At 36.2% G+C, this 15,884-nt stretch overlaps 1 long non-coding RNA gene across 2 annotated transcripts in view; it reads right to left on the bottom strand.

Moving 5' to 3' along the window:
- LOC308181534 overlaps positions 1 to 12,485 on the bottom strand; it is a 47,738-nt gene extending 35,253 nt beyond the window's left edge. Inside the window, exons 1-4 of one of the 2 annotated variants that reach the window (XR_013941496.1) lie at positions 11,779 to 12,485; positions 11,289 to 11,349; positions 5,478 to 5,572; positions 644 to 804 (exon numbers count right to left, since the gene is read on the bottom strand). This is a non-coding gene — a long non-coding RNA (uncharacterized lncRNA). Of the gene's footprint in view, positions 1 to 643; positions 805 to 5,336; positions 5,425 to 5,477; positions 5,573 to 11,288; positions 11,350 to 11,778 lie in introns of those variants that run through there. The other variant, XR_013941497.1, reaches the window with a different exon arrangement.
- Positions 12,486 to 15,884: the final 3,399 nt, after the last annotated feature.

The following is a 15,884-nucleotide window of genomic DNA, read 5'->3' as shown; positions in this document are numbered from 1 at the left end:
CAGCCTCCTCCAGGCCACATCCACCTGCTCCAACAGGGGCTCCTCCACAGGCTGCAGCGTGGAGATCTGCTCCATGTGGGACCCATGGTCTGCAGGGGAACAGCCTGTTCCACCAGGGGCCTCTCCACAGGCTGCAGGGGGACTTCTGCTCTAGTGCCTGGAGCACCTCCTGCCTTCCTTCTGCACTGACCTCAGTGTCTGCAGGGCTGGTTCTCACTCCTCGCTCTCCCAGCTGCTGTTGTGCAGCAGGGTATTATTATTATTATTATTATTTTATTTTTCTTAAATGTGCTCTCACAGAGGCCCAATCAATGTTGCTCACGGGCTCAGCTCTGGCCAGTGGCGGTATTCCTTTTGGAGCCGGCTGGAACTGGCTCTTATCTTACATGGGACAGTTTCTGGATTCTTTTCACAGAGGCCACCCCTGCAACCCCTGCTACCAATGTGCCTTCTACATATGTATCATCTGACAGATCATTAATTAATGTATATAAATGCATTTACCTCGTTAATAAATATAAATATCTGAGGGGAGGGTGTTGGGAGGATGGAGCCGATCTCTTTTCTGTTGTGCACAGTAACAGGACAAGAGGCAATGGGCACAAACTTAAGTACAGGAAGTTCCAGCTGAATATGAGGGCACTTACTTCTTTACTGTGAGTCTCCTTCTCTGGAGATATTCAAAACCCACACGAATGCCATCCTACGCAGTGTGCTCTAGGTGATCCTGCTCAGCAGAAGTTTGGACTAGATCTTCAGAGGTCCCTTCCAACCTCAGCCATTCTGTGATTCTGTGATTTTGTCCTGTTGAAACAGTTTATTCTTCTCTAAATAAATACTTGATGAATTAGAGCAGGCAATCAAATAATTCAAACAACAACCTTAGATACGAGGAGCATGTTAAAATCCTCACCAATGTGAAAATCAGTGGAAAACCATCCTTCTGTCATGGTATGTGTCATACGTTGTATGTTTTCATATTGTGCCCAGTTTATGAGTAATGGGAACATCATTAACATCCCTAACATTGCTATAATTAATAACATCAACATTACTATCAATAGTATTGACATTATTCACAATATTCTGAATACCCTGAAAGAATCCTGAGATGAATTAACTGCAAAACTAGTTGTGCCTATTTTGTAGCTATAGAAATAGAAGTAATAATAAAATAATAATAATAAAAAAGTTCAAGAAGGCCTAGCAGCAAGAAAAGAAGGTTGCAGAGTTGCCGATAATGGACTTTTGATCAAGGCCTGAGTTTCATACATGCATTACAACTCAAAGTTAAAAGACAGTGATCAGAGAAATGAAGAGATATGGGTGTGGTGAGATGGTACTCTGACCTACGTTGGCAATAGTAAGTGACTTACACAGTCCAGAACAAAAGCAGTTAATATAAGTTACCAGGTGCTCCCACTCAAGGCATAATCTACATAATCTGTGGCATAACCTGTGTCATCTAGTCCCTCCTTATGGAACAGGTTTGCATTGCTCCATTCAAATTGGGTGCAACAACCTGAAACAATACATGTTTGAAAAGGCAGCATGTCTAGCTTTATTGGTCAAACTTTGTCTACTGGTCAAATTAGGCTACAAAGTTCACAGCCAAGGTATGCAATAAGTATAAAGTTTGAGAGACCACTAATTGTAGACCTTTAGTGGCTGGACTGGAAGGGCTGCCCGTCAAAGAAGATATCTTGATGGAGAAATATGAGACCAGTGTGCAGTAAGGATTTGGCTTTTAGTATCTTTGGGGTAAGAGGTCTAATCAACTTGAGCTTTAGCCATTACTTAATGCTTTATTTATCCTGTTTGTTATTTGTTTAAGCCTTTTGCTTATCACTGGCAAAACTAGTCTTTGATTTCTACAATAAATATGTAAGAAATTTCTACAATAAATCTGTAATAAAGCCTACCATACCTGAAAAGGCAATAAAAGTTGAGATTCTTTTTCTTTACTAGCATATAATTATTTCCACAATGTTATATGTGGCCATAGTGCTGATGGACTTTCCACAGAAAGAATGCTCAATGATAAATTTGTAAGCTGAAAGAAATGAAACCATTACTCAGAATAGAAACAGTAGCTCCAACAGCTGATGGGTCAGTAGCTGCTTGCAAAGCTTCTGCTAAACAAGCAGCTACAGTCACCATTTATTTATTTATTTATTTATTTTAATTTATTTTTGACTTAGATGTTTTCAAGAGGTAGAAAAACACCATACAGTTATACTATGGACCTTCTTACACAAAGAGTTAGTGCAGAGTTACCCAAGATGTGTATTTGCAGTTCACTAAACATATCTCACAGTCACTGGCTGCTACTTACACCATGCAGAAGCATTCTAAACGTCGTAGACAGATATTTACTATTGGGGCACTGCACAGTACCTACTGTGTTATGCATTATCTTACACTACAGTTGTTTACTTTATAGTAACCCCCCAATACTGATAGATTATCTTTACAGATCGACAGAAGATTAAAGATTTTTTTTTTCCTTAACATAAAGCAAGTGTGAATATTAATAGACGTAAAATTTTGACATCAATGAACACAACTGTGAGCACAACATGGTCCTGGTCTTGGGCACTCTTGTGCACAGCCATGTCCATTGATTTTATCAGAAAATGTGATTCCTATGTGAATAAATTTTAGGATTCTTTTAAATAAATGAATAAATAAATAAATAAATTTTAGGATTCTTTTGTAAAATAAGAATTTAAAAATTCCATTAACTCAATGTTGTGAAATGTCATATATTCTTCATTTATGTCAATTTCAATATGGATTGAAATTTCTTAGAATTTTCATTTTCATTATTAGAATTACAATCAGCTGTTAAATCCAGCTATGAAATGCTATACAGATCCTGAGTGTTTAGGAATTGCTGGTAAGTCAGCTCAGTTATATCATGGGAAGAGTAACCTAATAAAAGGAAAAGATGAAAATTAGCACTCAAAATGTCATGCTTCTAAATAGCAAACCCCTTCTTGTTGCAGCTGCAGAATAGTATTTTGGATCCAGTCCACTCATCTCCCCTTTAAAATGACTGAGAGAATGCAGCTGCTGTCCAGTATGCTTTCTACTGGGACCATTTGTATATTAGTCAAGGCAGTATAAAATTGAGCACATAACTGTTAAAGGCATTAAGCCAGGTTTACCTCTGATGTAACACTACAGATTTCAATTTATCTATAGTAAGTTTGAGGTTTTTTTATTTGTTTGCTTGTTTGTTTATTTTAGTGCTTTCTTAAACATATTTTTGGCTTATATTGTTTTCTCTATTGTTCATACTGTTCAATATAGTAAAAAGAAGCTACAGAATAATTCTAGCAAGACATTCAGCTGATGATCAGCCACAGAAAAGTTTTTTAGCCATATTATAAGAAACGTTTGATCTGAAACTTCAGTTACTTTTTGCTTCACAGAAAAAGAAAGAATGAACTTGTTCTTTTTCATAGATTCCTTATCTGACAACTATGAAGTAAAAATGGACAAAACATTTTCTTGTGTTGTCCCAGTCAGGAGAAATAGACTAATGTAATAGAAAGCATAGTCTTTCAGCCTGTATGTATGAGAGCTCTTACATTTTAAGAGAGCAGTTATTGCCATGTATTCCTGCTGAATAAGCTCAGTGTTTCTAGAATACCTAAAGTGTTTCTAAAACCTGAAGTTAAACACATATTTAGGGATTTTGCTGTAGAGCACTGACTATGCTACTCATCAGATTAAAGGAAACCGTTCTTTCCAAATGTTCCATATGAGATGGGGTGGTTGATAAATCACTGAGATATGTAGCAAAGTGGTTGATAAAGCACTGAAACAAACAAACAAACAAGCAAACATTTCAGTTTGTTGGTAACTTGCAAGATGAAAATGAAGACTTCAAAATAAATTTTGTGAATATTATTTTTAAACAAAGTGCTCGTTTTTGAATTTTAAAAGATGTATAAATAAATCTCCTTATGAATGTAACATCTAAATATGATTTAGATGTTTCCCAGATTTTGCCCCATCCATAAACTGAAAATTCTCAGTAAAGATTTATTTAGTATGAACATTCTTATCTCTGATATTAAGTTTTACCCATTATATAGATATAACAGACCAATTCTGTTTTACATCTTTAACAGAAGAAATAGTGTAATACAGTGAGCACTGAATATTTTAGGCAAGGAAATAATAAAATTATTGTATCCAGTACTTCAGTGCTACCAACACACTTTTAAAATCTCTCCATATATTGTGGAGCACTGTTCTGTTCATTCAGAAAAAAGTGTTTTGCATTCTTCTCAAAGATGGACTTGTTTATGTACAAACCCACTTTAACCATTGAAACTGACTGTAATAAGTATTTTTTTTTCTGATAGTAGAGATACAATAACTAGTGCTAAGTAGATTTGATCATTTACTGACACCCTTTATAATCTTCTACTCATGAAACTAAGCAGATGTCTCTGCTGTGTAATCCAAAGGCAACCTTAAATATATTTTTTCTCTGAACCAGGAGAAAATTCTACTTGTGTTCAGATCAACACTGGTGCATTCCAGGAACAAACAGCAAACATACCAGTTTAGCTTTGAAATACCATCCCAAGTGGTAGTAGTTCCAATAAGATTGTGTTTTTTTTTTTTGCCCCAATTTGTTTCACAGTATTTCACTTTTTCAGTCCTGTCACATAAAAGAGTGAACAAGCAGTGGGGATACTGTATTTACATGACAACTCACTTCAATGAGAGTGGTGAATTTTTATCTGAATAGGCAAATAAAAATTGAAACAGCCCTTAGGTATAAAACCTGTCTTCTACTGTGCTTTAATAATAATAATAATAAATATAATGTGGTAAAAAGAAAAAGAAGAAACAAAAAGACTGATAGTAGCAATGAAAATATTATACAAATATAAAATAATAGATTGAAGATGAAATAAAGTATAAGTAGGAAAGCAGACGTTTGTTAGAAAAAGTGAGGAAGGGTGTAAAGGGACACGTTATAAAACAGCTATGGAAGACAGCCCCATATTGTCTCATCCCATATCAAATATTTTGAAAGGTAAGAGGCATTTCTCAAACTGAAAGAATTCAATAAATACAACAAAATAAAATCCATAAAGTCTTGAATTAATAATAAAGGTTTCCCTGCAGCATCTGTAAAACTGCTTTGTATACCATTTTTACGTATATGCTTTGTGTACTTATTTTTCTATCTTAATCACTTTTATGAAAAATCCAGATTTCAAAACAGAGCACTTCTGAACTAAAATATTTTTATATCAAGTCTGTGTTCTTCAAGGATGTTTAATGTGCTTATAGAATATTTTACTTACCTTAGAGATCTGAAAATGGTTTATTTATCTTACATGAAAGACTAGAAAAGAAGTAAAAACAAGACCTCCCTTCCCCTTCCTGTACAACCCTTTTTCCACACTGGAAAGAACGCAGCTGGCTGCTGAGGCTGGCAGTCTTACCAGTATACAGACGCAGTTTTGGAAGAAAAGATGGAGTTTCCCATTTCCCTCCTACAGCCTTTTTACTCCAGCCTTTGGGAAGAAGGTCCTAGATTCTTAAAAAAAAAAAAAAAAATCAGTTAAGACCTCAAAACAACTAATCACTTTTTCTTGCAGTTAAGTATTTTTTATGAATAAAATCAATTAGGTAGTTCTGCTGCATTATTACTTAATTATATATACTCAGGTATCCTTTTTTTTTTTTTTTCATGGAGGTATGATACTATAATAAGGGTGAATAAAGAAATAAATATAACTTGTATCTAAAAATGTACATGCCAAATAAAATTGTTAAAAAGTTAAAACTATCCTGTATAAAAACTTATCATTCAAATTGCTATGAAACTGCAATATAAGGCAAGGAGCAGGCCACACAGTATTCAAAAACAAACAAACAAAAAAAATGAAATAGCAAGAACTCAGTTTTGAAGACTGTTTTCATGTCACAGTTAATAAGAAAACCTGCAGCAACTCAATATTATGTTAAGAAAAACAAAATAATGTAGACAAATATATGAAATATACATTGCTAAAATCATCAGGAAGAGTATCTTCATTCTTGGTTCCAATGGCAAATAAAATCATCCAGACTAAAAAAAAAATATATATAAAAAAATAAAAAATCCCAGCTGAAGTGCATTTGCCAAACAAACAACAAAAACAAAAACACTTTTTTTTTAGGAAGGTGACAAATTCTTTCTTTCTATTAAATCTCACTGGAAAAGATACACCTACAAAGTGAAGAAACTGCATACAAAATAACCTCACGTCAAGTCACTCAACAAAGACATCTGTCAGTCTGCTACCACTTGTTGTAACATTAAGTTCAGACTATTAAACACATTCCAGGACGTTAAGACTCTTGAGTCAAGTGATCTACAAAGTGGCTGAACTCTCACAAGGTAATTGTAGAATTTACTGAAATTCTCTTATCTAAAATAAAAGAAGTGCTTTTTATTCCACTCTTATTGATATCACCCATCTTTCCTTTCCTAAGCACAACCTGTTTTCATGATACAGTTCTCCACCTTCATATTTTCTCCTCCTAGCAACAATCCATTACTTTTGCAGTCTTCACTTCCTGTATCAAAAAGTTAATCAGAAACACACTGCATAAACTTGTTGGACTGTTACTTGATCTAGACTTTTCCCAAGGGATATTCAACTAGATGAAATCTGATATTATCAGCATGTCAGAATTCTTCTACTTCATTAAATGAGTAGGAAAAAGGAAAAGGAAAGAGGAAAGGGGAAAAGTAGGAACAAGGAAATTCTTTTTCCGCTGTCCCAGATGAAAACTATTTAGCTCACACAGTTTACACATACACAGGATCTAAGCACTACAGGTGAACTACAGATTCAGGATCAAGATTGCCAAAATTACAGTTGAACAGTGTTTACTAAAGTATTTATTTATTTATTTATTTATTTATTTATTTATTTATTAGTATTTTTAAATATCCTTCTGTAACTAGTCTCTCCCCTCCGTAGGGTCTATCTCCCATAGAAATCTTCATGATTTCTTCATACTGCTTTTCAAGCTGATCCCTTTTTTTGTTGTTGTTGTTTTTCAAAATTCTCTTTGTAATTCCCTGGGAACAGTTTAATCTGATTGGTGGTTGCCTTCATCTTTAATGTGATCCATCTGGGGAATATCTAGACTGTTTTGGGTGTCACACACACTGTTTATGCCCACAATGCTACAAGAGGTACTAGCTATGACTATATTCCTTTTTTACTGCACAGATATTGACAGGCCTACCTCACAGGAACATTAGGCCTTTGATTTGTAGGTACTCCTTTCCTTTCCCCCATGCCTAGGCTTTTTGAATAGCTGTACATTTCGACAGGAATATACCAGTTATATTCCCTAACCTAAGGGAACATAACTCCTAAAATTCTCTGTTATGCCAATTAACTTATAAATTTGTTTATATGCTAAGACTTCTAGTCTATCCTGCTTATTTTAATATTATTTCTTAAACTGGCATGCATAATATAAAACTTTTCAGGAGACTGACTCACTTTTTTTTTCCTGTCTGTCATAAGACTCTTCCATGAAGAGCAAGAGAATGCCTTTTAACATTTGCTTTTCCCCAGACTTTTAGAGTTTACACTTAGTTAAGGCCTTATGTGTCCATCCACCATTGTTTACAGTTTACAGGCTTTTCCAATGAGAGTACTAAGCCTCTATGTTTGTGACATTTAATCATTTCTGCTCAGCTGCCCTTGTTCTTTCCCAGTGACATCAGCCAGCCAGTGCTGTCTTTCCCTACATGGCTCCCTTGTGTGGTGAAAAAAAATACAGGTGAAGAATACCATAAAGTACCCAGTTTTTTAATAACTCATCCACTTACAGTTACTCCCAAAAGCATTCAGATGAGTGACTGGCACAGGGTCATTGTCAGTGGGTGGAGCTGGAGCATGATCTACTATCTCAGCAGCTGTCTCAGCACAACATCCCAGGACAATTAGACAAGTCTGTAAAAAGGTTCATTCCTATCAGTCACTAGTGAGCAGTCCCTAGGCAGCTAGTCTTCATGTCCTCTTGAGGGACAATGAGTTTGGCAGGCTTTGGAGTTCTCTTCTTCTGCTCTGACATCAAGGTGGGATTATGCCACCAGAACCTTATGATGTGTTGATTTCAGCAGTGGCAATGTGGAAAAACCCTATCTCTAATGACACTTTACACTATCTTTTTCCTGTGTTGCAATATGTTTTTCTCTGCTGCTTCTTCTACACAGTGAACTGCAGAATCTGGACACTTTTCTAGAAGAAGCTTTTGCACGTACAAGAGGAGACAGAGTTACAACAAGCCAAGGTGATCAGCTCCAGTGCAGGTGCATTCTGCAGCAGATCAGGAGATCACTGTACAGGGGAATTCCTGAGATGGATCTCCAGCTACTTGAGCAAGAAGCTTGAGAGAGAGCAGCTGACCAGCCATGGGCAGGGCCAGCAGTAGCAGCAGGCACTCCCTATACGTACAAAAGTCTGCCTTATGTAGCCATGGCATGGCAGCATGGCATGGTAGCATGGCACTCAGGGACTGGCACAGCAGCTTGCACAAGAGGGTGCCTCTTTGAAGGAAGGCCATTCCATTGGCTCTATGGGAGACTCACAGTACACAAAACCAAGTAACTGGGAACTATTTCGTAACTATCTGCATTGGTTGGTGGCACTCATCCTATTGGTCTCTCAAGACAGAATAGTGTGCACTTGTCTTAGACAAAGAGCGAAGGGGAGGGGAGGGATTGGGAGGAGTGTGAGTTGACCTCTATATCAATGACCAGCTGGAGAGCATGGAGCTCTGCCTCGGAATGTATGAGGAGATGACTGAAAGCTTAGGGGGTTAGGATTAAAGGGAGGGCACAGACGGTTCAGATTAACCTCATGAAGTTGAACGAGGCCAAGTGCAAGTTCCTCAACCTGGGTCAGAGCAGTCCCGAGCACAAATACAGGCTGGGTAGAGGAATGTTTGGAGCAGCCGTGATGAAAAGGACCTGGGGGTGTTGGTTGATGAGAAATTAAATATGAGCCAGCAATGTACAGTTCTGGCTCAGAAAGCCAGTTCTATCCTGTGCTGCATTAAAAGAAGCATGGCCAGCAGGTCGAGGGAGGTGATTCTCCCCCTTGACTCTGCTCTCATGAGACCCCATTTAGAGTACTGCCTTAACCTCTGGTGCCCCCAGCATAAGAAAGACATGGACCTGTTGGATTTAGTCCACAGGAGGGCCATGAAGATGATCAGAGGGCTGGAGCACCTCTCTGATAAAAACAGGCTGAGATCTGGAGTTGTTCAGCCTGGAGAAAAGGTGGTGACAGGGAGACCTGAGAGCAACCTAAAGGGAGCCCACAAGAAGGCTGGAGAGGGACTCTTTGTCAGGGAGTGTAGTAAGTGTAGTAATAGGACAAGGAGTAGTTTGTTTGTTTGATTGTTGTTTGTTTTTAATTATTTAATTAATTAAATAGTAAATTTAGATCAGATATTTGGAGGAAATTATTTACTCAGAGGGCGGTGAGGCACTGAAACAGGTTGCCCAGAGAAGTTATGGATGCTCCATCTCTAGAGGTGTTCAAGGCCAGGTTGGACACCTGGTCTAGTGGGAGGTGTCCCTGCCCATGGAAGGGGGTTGGAACTAGGTTATCTTTGAGGTCTCTTCCACCCAAAACCATTCTGTTGATCAGACTTATATGTGAAGAAGAAATATTATCAGTAAATGGAAATCTTTTTGGTTTTGTTACACATGCTTTCTTCCCTCAGATTCCCTCTCAGAATTTACCTGTCTGCTGTTTCTGTTAGCTAACCTCGTGATTTACTATTATGTAATGTTAAAAAATATTTAAAGATGTGATCAGAACTATTTCTAATTATAACCAGTGTAGAGATGGAATACTTAGCTTACTGTCACCAATATTTTATCACTCTGATGAAAGTAACATGGTTTTATTGCTTACAAAACTTGGTCTTGCATTTTTTTCTTTGATTTTAATATTTTGGGTATTCATTCTGGGTTGGCTTTCTTGGATAAAGAAGTTTTACTAGATAAATAGTGGTCTTATAGACCACTAGGTCATAGACTTTCCGTGAAAATTTTGTTTTGTGTAGCTATGAACTTTAAATTCACATCCCAGGTAACTATTCAGTAATTTCTACAGAAATATGTGAGCTAAAAGTATTATAAAGTTAAACCATATTAGTATGGGTAGCTGTGTCAAAACTGAAATTAAAAACCACAGTTTCAGTATCTCATGTAAGATCTGTCATTAACTTTCTTGTGCTTACAGTATAGAATAATACTAATATGACAAAAAAAAAAAGCTTAATTTACTAAAGCAGTTTCATTTTGCTGTTAGATTATGCTGTTATACCTCAACAGCTAAAAGAATAATTATAAGAAAAAAAGAAATCATTGAAAATACCGTAATTTGTCAAGTTAAAAGCATGTTTTGTTATTTTAAACACTGAATATAAAATGAAAGCCATTTGTCTTTTTAACTATATGCTATGCTTATACTGAAGTAAGCAACCCACAGGAAGCCTCATGGGCAGAGAGAGAATTTCTACAGTTAAAATGTGTCCTTAGTCTATTAATCTGGAAATACCGAAGGTTCTTTGAAGACTTTGAATTATACATGTGAAATTATATGTAAATTACTTCACATATTTTTAATTCACAATGTACCTATTTTTAATGCACATATGATTTTATTGTATTCCTGTGACAGATTTTTATTATTAACCTCCATTTTTAGTCATGCCTAACTTAGCCACAGAAGTGCCATGTGATAGGACTAGCTATACACTGAAATCCTTTTCTCATTCATTTATTTCTGTTATGTGAATAAAAACATAAAGTGATTAAAATGTTATGTGAAAAAAAAAAAAAGCATTTGGGTTATGGTACTTTTTCAAGCAAAACACCAAATTTTCCAAAGTGCATCTGTTATATACATGACAAACACTTTATTTTACAACCATCTTTTAGTCTAATCCTTTTCTTATGCCACAGGAGTAATTCTATATAAGTCATGTTCCTGTAAAATGGGATTTGGTTTTTCATGAAGCTTTTACTGGCAGAAGTGACAGGTATTTAGAACCTTCAGAACTGACTGTAAAGGCTCTTGTTCCATGTTGTGTGATTTCCCCCTGCATCATTGTTGGGATGTACTGCTGTCAGAGTTGTCTTCCAATATCACTAATTTTACTCAGATAACACATTCATATTTTCACACAAGAACATGAAGAACACAGTGGACAGCACAGCTGCTCACCTTCTGTGGTTTCCTTCATTCCTTAGTTCCCATTGACTAAGGGCAATGGCATCATGTTTCACTGTCAGAAATAAAAACACAGTAGTTAATTTGTGATGGAGCAAAGTGAAGCCCACACTTAACTTAAAAGAGTATCTAGAAAATACTCTGAGCATTTTTTACTTTGAGCTTTTTGCTCACCCTGCTCTCGTATATCTGCGTTTTAAGGGACATATACTCTCACACACTAAAAGCATGGGAGACCCCAGACATGAATATGGTTCAGAGGCAGCATGGAGCTCCTTTACATAGAGCAGAAAGCCCTGTATATCACAGTATAACAAATTCAGACATGTAACTTCATCCACTTTTCCTCAGCATGTCAAGCACCACTTACATTCAGTGTTTCTGTTGGGGTTAAAAATGGTAAGATACACCGGGTAGAAAGGGGAGGTTGATCCAGAACCCCAGGAAAAACTAAGCACTAATTAATCATTACAGAGCAGCTTACTGTTAAAAAGACTGAAGAGTTGATGGTGGAAGGTCCATGGCCTGTGACAAAATGGTGTTCCTTCAGTGGGATTCACCACATAGGAGACTTGTTATTGTAGCAAAGGGTGAGCCCAGGTAAATGAAAGAGGTACTAGATACTGAGCTGTACGAAGTTTTCTACAGGGGAAAAAAAAAAAAAAAAAAAAAAAAAAAAAAAGCTAGTTGGGATTTACAAAAATGACTGAAGGGATACAGAGTGTTACATAGAATTTCTTTACATGTCAAGGTTAAAAAACTTTATTCAGTATTGTATCAATTCAAATGGCATCACAACCACCAAGGACCTTATTTATTTCCTTTTCATCTTTAAGTATAGATTCTAGCAGAATATTTTAAATGATATTAATAAATTGTTTCAAAATTAGCATCCATGTACAGATAGCATTAGACTTTCCTATGTTGCATCTAATGCCCAAACTAAAACAGCAGCAGTGTCATTGATCTAGACTTTAAATGTGCCATTGCTGCAGATCCATTCACCATTCATGGCTTAGACTTCAATTTTATTTATTGTCAACAAAATACATTTTGTCTATAAAAAGAAACAAGTATCAATAAAATGCTAAAGTTTAATTATTATAACCCACAATATAACATCATTTTAATACACTTTCAAAGCAATTTTCCCAGTTGAATTAGCAAGAGATAGATTGTTGGTAGCATGGTTTTTGTTTTTTTTTTTTTTTTTGCTTTTTTTTTCCCCTCCTTTTCTGATTTCTGTGTACTTTATCCTCAAGAACAAAAATTAAACAACCTTCTCTTACCCAGATAAATTCCAACTAGTCCCCAAAGACAATCCAAGTAAATTTTATCAGGAATATTTTTATGATCCAAGTGATCTTTCAGCCATTTGGAACAGCAAGTTAATGCAAACAATAATTTATCAGAACAAAATGTAAATAAACCCATGAATAAAAAGCTTCAATAAATATTTTACAGAAAGAAGAAACACAGATCTGGCTGGAAGTGAGAAAGAAACATCAGGGTAAACCTAACCTAAAGCAGTCTTGTACAAAAAGAAAAGATAAACTGGAGGAATAGGAATAATATGCTTTACAGAGGTAAAGTTAACAAAGGTAGGACAATGAAAGAAGTTGACAGCTAGGGAAGAAATTAGCAATTTAAGGTCTGAAGACAATTGCCAATGAAGGCAAATGAAGTATGGGAAAGCTTTGCCAAGGGAATAAATGCAGGTGATAAGCAATAAGGCTAAAAGTGAACAGGAGGTTGAGTTGAAGGGGGCATATGACCTGTGGCATGAATGCAGAAGCATGCATTAGACTGTGCAGATTAACAATGCTCAGGAAAAATGGAAGTTAAAATCAATGTAATTTGAGGTGGTCATTAGCATCATCCAAGATGTTCGCAGTGGTGCAACCAGAAAGGAAAAGGCCAAAGCTGAAGATTATATCTGAGGTAGCCTGCAGGTGGGAGTTAATCAACCAAGGTGGATTTCAGATTAAAGCTATTTAATGGGTTGAAACAAGAAGACTGGGCATTAAACGCACTCAGAAACTCACAAACTGGAAATCATTCTGAGTTTTCAGATAAACAGCAAATAAACTTGCAAATACTAATGCAAATTTTAAGTAATTTACTTTGGAGAACCTATCTGAGACTTTTAAAGGAGTTTAAGGTTATTGATGTTGTAATTTTAGGGAAAAGGTGGAAGAAATATCTAATTTGTGTGTCACATGCAATTCTAATGCATTTGTTGAACTGTGGAATTTGTGAGATATAATAATGAAATTTCAGCTTGTCATGTTGTTAAACTGGTGTAGCCGGATATCAGTGCTGTGAATATGTGTGCATGTTCTGCACTTAGGACATTAATTTCCCATGTGGTCCAGGAATTCACTAGCTAGTCATATATATCAATGAGGTAGTTGACTGCTGTGAGACATCTTGGTGATTGGCTGAAGTGCTATCTGCCTTCACAATAAGGAATTGAATTAATTGTTGCAGGGTCTCTCCAGGTTGGGAATTTTGTACTGTTCTGAAGATTCCCTCAGTGCCTGGAGTTAACTGTACATTGCAATGTGCAATTGATTAAGATTCTGGGAGAAAAGCTGGACCTTCTGGAGACTCCCAAAGAGTCTGCAATTACTGCAGTATTGACCAAGTTATACATCAATAAGACACATTTGTACATGGTTTACAATAATAGCAATGGGGCAGATCATTCCCGTGCTGGAGTGGTCATGTAGGAGCATGAACCAGCTGGTTATGAGTACTCAGGTTGAGAACTGAGCATAGCAGCATGGGGGATCTTGTCCAGTCCAGACACTGTTGCAAGGACCTTTGTAACAGAGACTCCTCTCACCTTCTGGATAGTGAACTCTACCAGTCAGAAGTACCAGAATGTGAGCAGAACAATCCATTTGGTTCGGCTGAGGTTCTACTAAGGAAAAAGATGGCAGTTGAAAATGCTAATAAGACCTGATTTGTCATCTTCTATTGGTTGAGCTGAAGCATAAAGCAGTGAGTCAGTAAAGCTAACTCCTTCAGTGACATAGCAGCATTATTAAATGGGAGTTATAATAGAAGTACAGGCTGTATCTCAGATTCAAGACCACTAAACCCTCCCTCACTCTCTGAGTAGAAAGCAACACAGAGTTATGCCATTTCCTCCACCTGATGGTTGTTGCAAAAGGGACAAGGTCTGAGGAAAGGTGGATCAATTGGATGATGTTCTACTATAAAGAGGAAGGAGAAACAGGACCCAAACTCAAAACAGTTTAAATGAGTATTAGGACATAATTACAGATATTTTATCCAATGTGATTCAAGAAAATTCTATGTACACGTAGTTACATAGAAATGACTGAATGATTTAGCTCAAGTAACTGAACTAGCTTAAATGACACTAGAAGCATATATTGGTAAAGGATGTCAACTCACCCATTACCATTTTACAGAGATACAGAAAAGAAATCAGATGGAATTAAATAAATAACTCCATTGTTTTTGTTAATGTGAAAAGAAATAGACAGATTTTTTTGTCCGAAATGACAGGTTTTGTAACCACAATTTTGCTCTTTCTCATAAATGTGTCTAAAAGTCTTATTATAAATGGAGTCATACAACTTACCCTAAGTCCCTCTGGAATTCAGAAAGATATCCTCTTCTTTAATATCTTCAACATAAATCTTTTAACTTTTTGATATTGTTTACATTCACAATAACTCAAAGGCACAACTATTTGGAGGTGCAGAATTATTTACAAGATAGAAGATTAAACTGACGCTCTTTTAAGAACAGAGTTGAATTGTATGGGTCTGTTATATATGGGGGCTACCTGAAGTGGAAAAAGCAGAAGGTGTGCGTAGTTAGATCTCCTGAAGACCAAATGTTTCATCAAACATTTTTTTGTGTCACACAGCACATTCAAAGTCTGATTTCTTCAGTTCTTTCAAGATCACACTGAATTGTTTACAGTAACTTCTAATGGCAAAGGCCAGTACCAACTATATATTTTGTTTAGGGCAAATGGATCTAGAGATACATGAACTTGGTTTTAAATCTGAGGTGGCAAATGTAAATAGATAAGTGTACAACAATGAGCTCTTCATTTTCTTGTTCAATTAAAAAGTAATTTAGGACTTTTCTTGCTGTGAACAAAGGAAAAGAAATTTAATATAAATACTGCACCTTCATATTTAGATATTTTTTGTGTGTGTGTGTGTGATAAATTGTGGAAAACTTTTTTAGATTCTTCTGATTTATGAATAACAATCTCCAAGCATTCTACCTACAACAGAAAAAACAGCCAAACAACAGTAATACAGTGACCCCTTGAAAAAAACCTTTTTTTTCTTTTTTTTTTTTACACATTAGCATAAATAGTTAAGGATAAAACAGAAAGGTTTGGTGAATGAAAGATGCATATTACAGGTTCAGAAGCAGATTTGCATTTAAATGAGTAATACTGCCATCACAAGAATGAAGTAGGAGAGTTATTTGCCACAGATTATTTTTTTTTTTGATGATCAGCAAATTAAAGATAATAGGCCCAAATTATGGTGATTGCTTGAGCTGTAGACTAGAGTAGCTAGAAGACACGGT

The sequence above is a fragment of the Anser brachyrhynchus genome (genome assembly GCF_964034855.1).
Source record: "Anser brachyrhynchus genome assembly, chromosome: 1".
Classification (NCBI taxonomy): Eukaryota; Metazoa; Chordata; class Aves; order Anseriformes; family Anatidae; genus Anser; species Anser brachyrhynchus.
The sequence above is the reverse complement of the archived record's forward strand: the minus strand, read 5'-3'. Positions and strand labels throughout refer to the sequence as shown.